The following is a 13,003-nucleotide window of genomic DNA, read 5'->3' on the forward strand; positions in this document are numbered from 1 at the left end:
TCACCTTCTTGTCCATCTTCCTTTCCAACCCTCTGGCACCCTTTGGACCTTGGCATGTGTCTGTTTGGTTTCAGAGGACCCTCTCTAGGCTGAAACCCCTGGGTCTCCCACTTCAGAGTATGGTTAAATATTGGTTCTAATCGGATTGGTGTAGGGCCCTGACACCCTAGTTATGGAGTGGGGAAGGTTACTAGAGCGATCATAAGACTTTAAAGGTGAATGCTTACTTGGGGGTGAGAGAAACAGACTCATTTAAATCGAGGAAAAACGAACGTCTCCAACTAGGATGAAAAAAGTGAACTGAACTGCCTTGAACAGCTATGAATCTTGGCCTGGATTGTCTACTTATTTAATCAGGCATTTTCTCAGTGGGCTTGAGCCCTTGGAGGGTGTTTTTAAAAGCCGCGGCTGGCTCCTCTGCCACTCCGTCCAGTTCTCCCAGGTAATGACATCAGCTTCAGAAAGAAAAAAGGGAGAGGGGAGAAATGAGAGATGAGGAATGGGGCAGGAATGGTTTGAATATTTTTGTCAGGATTGCTTTTAGGTTCCAAAGTCCAGTTGTGTTCAAGGAGGGAGATGGGATGGATTGTGGATGAGACTTAAGTTCTCAGAAACAGTGGCTAAAGTATCACTTAGAGAATATGTTAGAATGGGCACATCACCGTAGCCCAAGACACACCACAGACACTGCCAATCAGGTTAGTATATTTGCATGCACACAACCTAAGTTCAATATTCCATAAACAGGAGTTCAGTGCATTGCCAAAAGTGCTCCAGAGACACCTTTAAAGCATCATCCTCAGACAAAATGACAAAATAACTAAACACACACACACACACACACACACACACACTAAATCATATAGTTGTCAAAACACAGCCAAATCAACAGCACGGTTATGCATCACAGTAATAGACAACATAGAACACGTGGATCCACTCTGATAAGTGCAGCATAAATGCACTACTATGCAAATGTGAATAATAAAATATAACGGAACCCTTGGGAGGCTGCATCACAAAGGTAGTTGTCCCTGTTTATTGTCTGTAGACCTCAGTAAGGAAGTCTTTGTAGTTAAGGAGAGTACCAGTGGTTCCCTTGCCTTTAGTTTGAGGTGTTTAGCTATATTTTATTTTAGATCATGGAATGTGTGTAGCCTTCCATGGAGCAGTTCCAATTTATCTATGCAGAAAATCTTGGTAAGTGTCCTTCTGAATCAATACAGAGTACCACAAAATAAGGAGGGCCTATAAAAAACTTTTTTTAAAAATGTTGAGTAGCCATGAGTTTCTTGCTGTGCATAACAGTTCAACGGTGTCTTCCACTCCAAGAGAAGCCTCGGTTTCAAGGAAATTCAGTGCTGACCAAGACAGCGCATTAAATATTATGCTACAGTGAGAGGTACAGGCTAAATGACCTGTTGCACTGAATTCTATCTAGTTTGCATGCAACAAACCGAGGTTGCATTATGAGAGAGCGTCTACAGCCCTCTCTGGGGATGGGCGCCATTACCGCGCGTGCTGGGGATGCCTGCTCGGCTAGGATCGTTGGTGACGCAGCTGACTAGTGATTACTCACCTGAGGTGATAGAACAGCGTGCACTTTCGGAAGCATTCTGAGCGAAACAAAGGCAGTCTTCTGACAAACGCCTCACAGTTGCTTCAGGAAACAGATACAAAACAAGCAAACAATTAGTCATAGACAGCGACTCGGGGACGGAATGGTTTTCTAGGCACGGCGGTGACCGGTTACTGCAACTGCGCAACACTCATCTTTTAGCTGTTGTCGTCGGTCAACTCCACACCCAGGAATGGAGCGCGGAGGTATTTGCCTACGTCAGCTGGTGGGGATCGGCCAGGAAGGAGATATGATTGTGCAGAAACACTAAGAAATGATCCCACATCCAAAGCAGGGGCGAGACGCTGGACCCTGTTGCCCTTGCAGCACATGTGGTGCTTAATTTGAGCAGGTGGCGGCCACCGGCACTCAGTTTTTAGCAGTAGACGTTTACCAAGAGCAACAGAGGGAAAAAGGCGCAAAGCTGGGAGAGGGAAAAAACGTCATAAAGGTAGAAAGCAGAAACACCAGAAATGAGATAGAGTGGCAAGCAGTGTCTGGTCATGGATTAAAGAGGCAAGAAGTGAATATAAGATTACACAGCCTTGGTATCCGGCACACCATGTCCAATTGCTCCGCCTGTGGGCTTCTGAGTAGAGCTTCAGGCACCAGCATTCATTATTTTATAAATTAAGTACTGTGGAGAAGTGTGGCTCAATGATTAGAGCGGCAGACCCTGATGCAGAGGTCTAGCCTGGGACCAGGGTTCAATTCCCCGCCTCGGTGGGTCTTGGGCTCAAAAATTCCACGGACCTGATAATTCTCACCTCGGTGCCATTCCAATCATGGAGTCCCACTCTGCAACTCTGGGCAATAGCTTGCTTAATCTTCACAACGGCCCCCACAACGCTAAGGATGCCTGGCCTCCACCTTGTGGGTGCCCAGGAGTGGACGCCTCACAGGGAAAGCCAGGATGGGTTCCACAGCGGTATTCGTACAAGCGCCTTGAGACCCTTGCGGGTGAGTAGTGTGCTATACAAGTATCAATTTACATTTACATCTCATGGGGACTCCCAACCCTTTAAGGGACCTCAAACCTTTAGGTGGGCCCCCTTTAAAACCAAGGCCACTGTAATCTGTCAAATATGGGAAACTAACTCAGGGCCCCTTGTCACATTTTGTAGGGGGTCAGGAATTATTGTTTCTAGAGAGTATTCTCACACTCGTACAGTTAGCTTTAAGTTTGGTCTGAATGGGGAATAATATATGGATGTATAATTACCACATCCTTTGGTAGCCTGCATGCTTAATGTCAGTATCAGCCCTGGTGCAGCACAGATTCCTGTTTCCATGCATAGAAGAACCTCAAGGTGAGATACAAGGCACGAGTCAGCACTCAGTGGACTCCGAATCAGGTGTGGCGTATCTCCAACAGAGAATGGACTTGAGCCCAAAATAAGAAAAGGCTAGCACTACCTCCATTAATCTTTACTGTAAGCAGGGCTTTAAGTGGGCCGGGTCTCACGGTGCTGAGCACCTGCAGTTTTTCAAAGGGGGCCTCGAAACGGGTCTCTATCGGGCTCTGTTTTGTGCCCTGGCACAGGCGGTCCGTTTTTTTCCGGACTGCAGTGACAGAAGGCACATTGCTGTGCGCGTGCTCACACTGCTCACTTCTCAGTTCTGGGGAGGTTACGGCATGACGCCATGCCAGGTGAGCATTATAGGGGAAGGGAAATCCTTTTAAGAGAGTAATTTTCTCCCTGATTTTCCTTTCTCTTTTTGAAACTCGGAAGCAGCAACCTTGTTGTGGTGTCACCAGGGCTTTAAGTGGAAGATTTTTCAATATTTTATATAACAAGCCATACTTGGTGCTTATTTATCTTATGCAACTAACAACCATTGACAAAGCCAATAGTCCAGAGTTGTTGTAGGTATGATGTTGCTCGTTGTATCATATATCTGGATGCAATGACAGAAACAGCAAAATACAAGTCGGGTGGCACACTATGCTGAGCACAGATTTTTAGCTTACTTTTTTTAAGCCACGCTCCTTTGAGAGACTCCCACCCTCTAGTTTTTTCATCCCACTTAAAGCCCTGACTGTAAGGTATGTTTCTGAACGTTGAGTCTCCGGCCACAATACGGAAATGTAAGAAAATATCTGGTTTTGAGGTTAAAGCAGAGGATTTTAAGGAGAACGTCCTACTATACCCCACACCAACGAATCTAGGTGCACAGATCGAGGGGACCTCTTCTCAGTTTCAAGGAGATCATCTTGACTTCATATCTGAAAAGAGCATTGTTTTACATAGTTTATGTTATGCCGTTTTATGCCACAGAGTCCTGTAAGTCCTAAAAGTTTGTATTTTTGAATACCAAAACGCTCTTCCTGGGTCCTAGATGCCCAGGCTCTCATTAAACAAGCATTGGCATAGCCAATAGGTCTCGCCTTTGGGACCTTATAAGTGTTTAGCCATGCAACAGTTGCATAACTAAACACTTTAAGGTCCCAAATGCGAGACCTATTGGCTATGCAAAGCGGCCGTGCTGCCGTGAAAGTGATCGCATGAAGCATCAAAGCGCGAAAGTGAAAGTAATCGCGGTAAAAGCCGCGCGCGCCCGCGCACATGCACTGTAGCTCTAGGCTGGCCTGGTAGCACTTTTTGGAGCCCTCTCAATAAGTCTCGCCAGACCAGCGCATGCGCTGGGTCAGGCGAGACCTAAAAAGGATGTGATAAAACTGTTATAGGCTGGGATATATGTTTGCGCAGTCATGGACGGGTCCCCTGTGTGCCAATCTAAACACTTAGCCCCAGGCAACAGAAACCGCCCCATTAATTCACCAGGAGGTTCTCATGGAAACGGTAGAGTGGTATTCATTGCTGTTGAAAACGATCTGATACAAATCAAATCCCTAAAGCATCATATCTGCATTACACTGAGAGAGGCACACAAAACCGCAGGGCTTACTGGTAATCTAGGAAATGGCTGGAACACTTGATAAAGGACTTTCCTTTCAGTACAATTCCTGGAAATGCACTGCCCCTCTCTTTGGTGTCCCGCCTGCTGACTAGCTTTTAGTTATATAGCCATAATATGTGTATGACCTTCAGAGGAAAAGAAAAAATATAATATCCGTCACGGTTAGGATATTACGTAGAACCGTGCCCACCAAACTGCACCTATCACAGTTACAATCACAGGACACACTATTGATGAGTCAGCGAAAGTGCCTTCCTGCGTTGATTTTATATCAGTACTTTGAACTGGGACTCCTTCCTACATGTGCCTTCCTGAAATCAATGCACAGATAAAGGGTGACTACACGTTGATGACACCCGCCTATAGGACCAATGGCATGATGTGGCATGGGAGGACAAAATTATATATACAAATTCACCACTAATCCTTTATGGGTTCCAGAGTAACATGCTACTCACCAAAAAAGCGCTTCAACACCTCATTAGGGGTAGCAAGCACTATATAAATGCAAACCTTTTTTCCCTCTTCTATCCCTCCCCTACTCTTCTCAATCCAAATAACTGAATAACATCCACCACTCAAATTACTTTCATAATTCACTATACTAATTCACCACTAATCCTTTATGGGTTCCAGAGTAGCGTGTTACTCACCCAAAAAGCACTTCAACACCCCATCAGGGGTAACAAGCGCTATATATATGCAAAACTTTTCCCCTCTTCTATCCCTCTGCTATCCTTCTCAATCCACATAACTGATTAATATCCACCACTCAAATCACTTTCATATTTCACTATACTAATTCACCACTAATCCTTTATAGGTTCTGGAGAAGCGTGCTACTCGCCAAAAAAGCGCGTCAACACCCCATCAGGGGTAACAAGCGCTATATAAATGCAAACCTTTATCCTTCTACTATCCTTCCGCTATCCTTCTCAATCCAAATGACTGACTAATATCCATCACTCAAATTACTTTCATATTTCACTATACTAATTCACCATTAATCCTTTATGTGTTCCGGAGTAGCGAGCTGCTCGCTGAAAAAAGTGCTTTAATACCACATCAGGGGTAGTAACAAGCACTATATAAATGCAAATCTTTTCCCCTCTTCTATCCCTCCTCTATCCTTCTGAATCCAAATAACTGACTAACCTACCCACCACTCAAGTTACTTTCATATTTCACTATACTAATTTAACGCTAACCCTTTATGGGTTAAAGAGTAGCGTGCTACTTGCTGAAAAAGCGCTTCGCCCCTGCAGGCCACCATCCCTGGGAGTGCTAGGCATTCCTAATGGGGTCACAATTTGCGCCTGCCTCATTAATATCCATGAGGCATGCAATTTGCGACCCCATTAGGAATAGCAAACAGTGTCTGAGACTCAGTAATACATCCCAATTTGCGAGTCGCAAATGCGTCATAATTTTCGAGTTGCAAATTGGTGGGTCATACATATGGCTCTATGCTTTAACTGAAGTGGGATTTGTCGAGAAAGAAGAGCAGGTATTCATATTTATTTCTAAAATTGATCCTTAAAGCATCATTTTTAGATGGCAGACAGTGTCAGTTTTCACATGTTCTTTTGTCTCCATTGAGCAGATCCAGGTTAGTTCTAGCCAAAATAACTCTTTGGCCTCACTCTGGGAGCACTGGTAAGTGTAAAATTGGCCGCAAACAGTGCTTGTATCCGGATTTATAATCAAAGCTTTCGTGCCAATTGCACTACATTCCTAGCTTTGGCATGCATAATTTCCTTCATAGGATATCGTGCAAAAACACAAAAAGGGTTGCAAAGATGCTTTGGCATATTCCTCTCCACTGCATGGTACAAAAGATTGAATCGTGGGAAAAAATCAACACAATACTGTGCTAAATGGCATTTACCTTGAGTTTTTTTAATGTCTGTATTAACAGTGCAGCTGTTTGCCAGAGCTTTAGTCACACTCTGCAAAAAAATAAACAGAAGACCAGATTCATGCAAAAATAACTAAAAGTACATGCAGAGATTTACATACATGTTTGTGGTCATTCACAGACTTACAAGGCCAACCGCGCCTTGTAGCACCCATATCCCATCACTTCCATGAGATTTACTTCTATGAATTTCTTTACACTCGCGTTGGAAAATTCCACAAAAGTTCATAAGTGGCTCTGCGAAAAAGTTACAGTTGATATGGCTTTATTGGCACACGGAGTCTTGTGAGAAAGTGCCAACTTTCTTGCATGGTATGCCCCCACTTTTTGCTGAATTGCTGAATGTACTTTGACTGAGTGTGCCCTGGGCACCTGCCAATCAGGTGCCCAGGGCCTATGTTCCTTCCCTAAAAACTGTGCTGAAACCTAAACCCCAAATTGGCAAACCCTATCCACATGTCAGCCCCTGGTAAATGGTACACTAGGTACCCAGGGCCTTGTGACCAGGGAAGGCCCCTAAGGGCTGTATCACTTATTGTGCACCCTTAGAGGCCCTGTACCCTGACACAAACACACTGCCCTTGCAGGCTGAGTGTCTGGGTATAGAACAAAATAGAGAGTCGACATGGCACACATCCATGTGTGCCATGCCCACAACACACACTGCCCTGGCATACATCAGCCACCCCTCTAGCTGGGTGCCCTATGCCAGTGGTGTGGGTACAGGAGCATGAGCTCTGTGCCCCTACAGTACCCAGGTCCATTCCTGGGCACTGTAAGTGCAGTGCTGCCATTTAAGAGTTTATGGTGCTGGGAGATCGTCAACACGAACTCCACAGCACCATGATGGCTCCACCGAAGACTGAGAAGTTTGGTATCAAAACTTCTCAGCACATTAAACCCGCACTGATGCCAGTGCAGGATTTAATGTACAATGCACGACAGAGGGCATCTTAGAGATGCCCCCTAAACCTAACCTACAATCCATGTCTTGTCTGACGGGCTGCCTAGGCTGCCACACAGCAGACATGTTGCTGGACCCCTGGGTAGAGAGCCATCCGCTCTCCTAGGCCAGCAACAATGCACATCCTGGGCGAGGTGCTAGGTCTCCTCGCCCAGGATGGGCAGGGGAAGCTTCAAAGGCATGCCGCCTTTGTGAGCTTCTCCAGGCCACTTGCTGCACTCAGCAACTGGCCCCTACCGGTTCTAAACCCTCACTTTGGCGGGAAGACTGGCCAGAAACCCCAAGGAAGGACAGGGGGTGAGCCAGCCTCTGCCAACCCCACCCCTCAGGTGGGGGAGGCGAGGTGAAGCACATCTCCGAGCTCTCGCCATCTTGAAGATGGGGAGCCCTGCCCAATCAGGACTAGGCCACTGCCCCCCTCCCACAGGAGAGTGGCAGGATAGGGGGTGTACCCACCCCAGGACATGGACCCAGTGGTCCCTGCCCCTTACCTACCTGTAACGACCCTAAATTTAGTATTTAGGGGTGCCCTGAACCTTCCTTCCTTAGATCCAGATTCCGAAACAGCAAAGAAGATCAAGAAGCAAGAAGACCTGCTGTGCAGCTGCTAACAAGTGGAAGACACCAACTGCTTTGGCCCCAACCCTATCGGCCTGTCGACCCTCGAACCTGCTCCTGCAAAATCCCGGCATCTCCCGTGGCCAGCAACCTCACAAACCCCGGAGGATCTGGCTACCTTGTGAATCTTAGCATCTGGGACTCCCACGAGCAGTGGTACTGCTCAAAGCAAGTAACTGACCCCTGGCATCAGCCAGGAACCGCAAACCCTGCACACTCTGCACCCGCCAAGTCTGGCCTGTGCTGGAGTGGACAAAGACCACAAGGACGTCCCCCCGACGACTCCGAATCCAGCACCCAAGGACCCACCTCGACGCTCCAGACGACGCCTGCAGCCTCAGAACTAGGGACCCCCCCAACCTCGATCAACAGAGGGTAAGATTTCCCGACACCAAGAGGCACCCCTGCACCCGGCGCCCTGCAGCCCCCTGTGCCCAACTCCTGGGTACCTACCTATCCTCTAACTACCCAACTTACCTTTTGAAGTGGTGGTCGCACCTGATGAACCTTCGTCCCTGAGCTTGCAGCCTTTGTTCGTTCTTGAGCTTCTCCATTGCAATCCATTGAGCACCCGACGGCTCAAAAGCACCCTGCACTTAGCCGCCCGAATGGCCCTGGCAATGCAACTTCTACTCTAACCTACTTCCCCATTTGCCCTGAGCAAGTGACTAGGAGCCCAGCTCCCACAGCCACGTGGCCTGCTAGCCAGTAGCCACCAACCACGGGCCCCCTGCCTACCATAGGATAACATTGGGCCTACCTCACTCTGCACCTGGCTTCCCCTGTGCCACTGAGGGTGTAACAACTGTACTTACCTGACCCTGGGAGACCCCTGAGTCTATGCCCAGAACCTTAACTCTGCTAGTCGAGTACTTACCCAAAAGCCGATAACTCAGCCGATAACTCACTTTTCTTCCATTGACTGGTTTCACTTGAAAATTCTTGTGTGTGTGGAGTTTCTAAACTTTAAAATATTCACCTAAAATCAACCGAGTAACGAAATTGAAAATACTCACCTGCTATTAGGAGAGCTCCCAGTGCTGGATCTTGGTACCCAGCACTGACCCTGAAAAGTAATTACAACCATACTTACAGCTAACTCAATTTTCTTTCATAGGAAACCATTGACTGTTTTTCTGTGAAATTTTTTGCGTCGATTTTTGCAAACTACAAATATTCTTTAAAAATCGTACCAGCTGTGAAAACGTAATTACTTACCTGTTTTAGATAGATGTCCCAGTACTGAGCCTAGGAGCCCAGCACTGGATTACAAAAGTAACGAGAACATACTTTACCTGCAACTTGAATTTCCTTCCATAGGCTAACATTGCCTGGTTTTTGCTGGAAAAGTTTCTAAGTGTCGATTTTGCAAACTTACAAATATTCGTTAAAAATTGCCTGTATAACCTAAACGCATTCTCTCAACTGCTTACAGGTGGTACACTAGTGCTGGATCCAGGATCCAACACTGAGCTAGAAAAAGTAACAATAACCCCACTTACCTGCTAAGTGAATTTCTTCCCATAGGATAGCATTGGTGATTTTATTAGAAAACGTTTCTGTCAACTTTTAAAATACCAAAATATTGCTTAAAAATCACAACAGTAACTAAAACGTATTTACTCACCTGTTTCAAGGAACTGTCCCAGGACTGAATCTAGGATCCAGTCCTGGAGTTCGAAAAGTAATCCTAAAAGTAATCAATTGCATTTACTTAGAATTTCCCATTGAGCTCAATGTATAATTGTGTTGCCAATTGCAACAAACTGTAACTACTGCATCCAAAAGACTATTGCCGATTGAAAAGTATTTAACTAAAGCATCTCATTCTGAGAAAGTATATTTTCATACCTATTGTTGGTTCTAAAATAAAACAACCATATATTTTTATATACAAACCATTGGCCTAGAGTTCAGTTCTTGAGTGTGTACAACAAATGCTTTACACTATCCTCTGATACTGCCTTACTGCTCGACCAAGCTACCACTTTGGAGAGGAAGGGTATATCTAACTTTAGCCTCTGCCAAACCTCTGGGGACTGTGGACTCTGTACCTATGTTGGAACAGTATATACAGAGCCACTTTCCTACAAGTCTGACATTGAGAGACTCAGTTAGAGCGCGATGCTCATTTGGGCAATAACATTCCAGCTGAGCTTTTGTGCCCTAACCAAACGATCATTCTGTGACTGTTACAATGGCAAGATCAGAACCATTTTTTTAGCACCTGTGTTTACAGGTGAGGCCATTACAAGGTGAGCACAAAAGTGCTACCTTTTTTGTAATTTGTGCTACATTTTTTCAATATCAGCTGGTGGTAATAAAATGGATTGCAAACATGAGAACTCCCCAAGAACGGGTGCAAAACGTGCGCAAAAACCTTTTGTACTCTGCAGGCCTCATTTGTGTTACAAACTAAGATCCCTATTCACCTGGCAAATTCTACATGTGTAGATTTACTTCACGAAAATTTACTGTTATGTTCTTGAGTAGCTTAACTACTTTTGGCTAGTCACCATTTATGTATGGAAAGCAACTCAAAAGTGTAGACCCACTTATCACCATCCCAGGTCCTTATAGACAACTTATACTTTCATAGCACACAACTGGCGGTAAAAACATCCTGGCAGGCGTGGCTTGAGGTCACTCATTCGGAGGATGACTGAAACAAACTTATGACCAACTATTACCGCTCCCTTTGGGGGGCACGGGTAAAATTCTCCCACTTCAAAATCTGTAATGACTGGTATTGTTCCCTTCTATAAACTACACAGAGCTAAGCTGCTGCCCAACAACGCTCGCTGGAGATGCCCTGCTGAGGGCTGCGATCTCTACCATATCCTAAGGTCCTGCCCACGACTAGCTCGGCACTGGCAGGATGTATGGCAAACACGCCACGCTGTGGAGTCTTATCTCTTTCTCAGCCTCCACCAAACTTCCTCTATTGCACAGACATAGATGACACAACCTCACACAGGCAGAGGTGGATGGCGACAGATCTCATGATCGCCAGGATATGTACACTACGACACAGGCGTTCACCACAAGTGTCTGCAGAACAGGAACGTATTACTGAAGTATACAGCTTAGCTTCTTACAATATGACTCCCTCTCCGTTTCATGATTCCATGGGGAGGCCGGTGTACAGGATCCTATGAGGAGTCGCCCTTCTTCGTCTGTGGGTGGCAGGGGATTAGACTGGACAACGCTGAAAAACATGTCAGTTGGTTGATTACTGTATCCTATTTATGGAGCTGTTCTTTTATTTCCTTCATCCTTAGCCAGATGCTGTCCTTGAGGGGGGAGGCAGTTCTGAATCCTTTTAGAAAATGTGAAAACTGTGTGGTGTGGACATATGGGAATTTCTAATATCCACAGTGGTGGCTGAAAACGAGTATTCTACTGATCTTTCGTTCTTCTTTTCTTTTCACTTTGGTGAATCCTTGTATTAGACCCGCTTCAAAGGTCCTTATTGCTGTGTCATATGTGCATATCTGATGTCCTGGATGCTATATTGAAAATCCAATAAAGAATGCTCCAAAAAACCACAAAAAAAGCCAATGAACGCTGCCACATAGCGATGCCAGAGATCCAGAGTTTTGTGTCCACCGTCTGACAGCATGTCAGTTACTTTAACACAAAGACAAGAAGTCAAGAGGTATGCAGTTAAGTCTTGTAAGGACCGTAGAAATGATTGTTTAAAAGATGTACAGTTAACCAAAGGGAGCTGACAGCAGATTTAAAGAGGTCATCACCAATCTTCATCACTTGTGCGGCCAGAGTTGCTAGCGACAGAGCGAGATCTAGCAGGAACGCTTTTAGCGCTCAGTCCTTGTTGATTGTTGAAGAAGGCAAGGGTGGAAATCTTTGCCTCATCAGAGGCGTTGACACACTGTCCTAAGTAGTAAGAGTGTATTTAGTGTATAGGACTTGCAAAACTAATGCCTTTCACCCACCTATACGCAAATATTTAAATGTAAACTCACTGTACGCCTACTCACTCCTGCCAATTGGAAAAACAGCCCGATTGTTGCCATTTGTTGCCTGTAACTGAGGGTGATTGGAGCTCATTAAAACGCTAAAGAGTTTATTTTAGACTTTTAGAGCTTCCTACATTTACTTTGTAATAAGGGAGAAACATTTCATTACAGGCGCTCAAAAATTACAAGGGGTCAACCAAATCCTTTGATGTATAGGAGTAGCGCCATTTACATCTAAAGATTCTAATGCCAGAAGCAGTTCACGTGAGATATACAAGACACAGGACATTAGTGGTTTCAGGGTTTGCCCTTTCCACCTAATCTGTTCAGACTAAGGGGCTCACTACGATGTCTGTCAGAAAGCTTCCGATGGACAGTTGGATTTCCCTATACCGTGTAGGAACCCATCCGCCCAACTCAGTCGGAAACAATTCCTACCCACCGATTACGATGCTCGCGGTCTGAAGGGGAACCGTTCGGTCATTCCGAATCGGTTCCAACCAGCATTTGGAGAATCCGGGTCGGTCGGAGCCAATTCGTACAGCTGAACCAACAGTGTTTCTGACTGACCGATTACGATGACGGATTCTGAGAGCCTTTCCAAGTTGGTCTGTCCGATACGAACAGGCTGTCGGGAACTGACTTTGGGGGCCCCTAGTAGGCTTTCATCCTGAGGCCTCTGGTTGGGGGCCATGGGGGTACGCAAGGGACCCCCTTTAAAACCATGCACTGTGTTGCAGGCACCATGGGGTGCCCGCGACAGGATGAAAGGTTTTCCGCAGAAACCCATTTTTTCCTTAGGAGCATGTGTTGTCAGTCAGAACACAGGCTCCAATTGAAGTCAATGGGAGTCCTTCCGAACAGTGTTCGGAAGCATCGTAATCCGTCGTGCGGAACAGCCGATCGCGAGTCGGTCGGAACCGAATCCGAGAAGGAGACGGGCAGTTTAGTTTCCAAACAACATCGTAATCAGCCCCTTAGTG

General features: G+C 45.8%; 1 protein-coding gene across 2 annotated transcripts in view; it reads right to left on the minus strand.

The window, feature by feature from the left end:
- Positions 1-13,003, minus strand: part of MRAS (muscle RAS oncogene homolog) — a 236,584-nt gene that overhangs the window by 155,103 nt on the left and 68,478 nt on the right. The window contains exon 1 of one of the 2 annotated variants that reach the window (XM_085645991.1): positions 1,580-1,702. The exons of the other annotated variant lie outside the window; for it this stretch is intronic. The gene's annotated coding sequence lies outside the window, so the exon portion shown is untranslated. Of the gene's footprint in view, positions 1-1,579; positions 1,703-13,003 lie in introns of those variants that run through there. 2 annotated transcript variants of the gene reach the window in all.

Source organism: Triturus cristatus, chromosome 3_1 (genome assembly GCF_964204655.1).
Source record: "Triturus cristatus chromosome 3_1, aTriCri1.1, whole genome shotgun sequence".
NCBI lineage: Eukaryota > Metazoa > Chordata > Amphibia > Caudata > Salamandridae > Triturus > Triturus cristatus.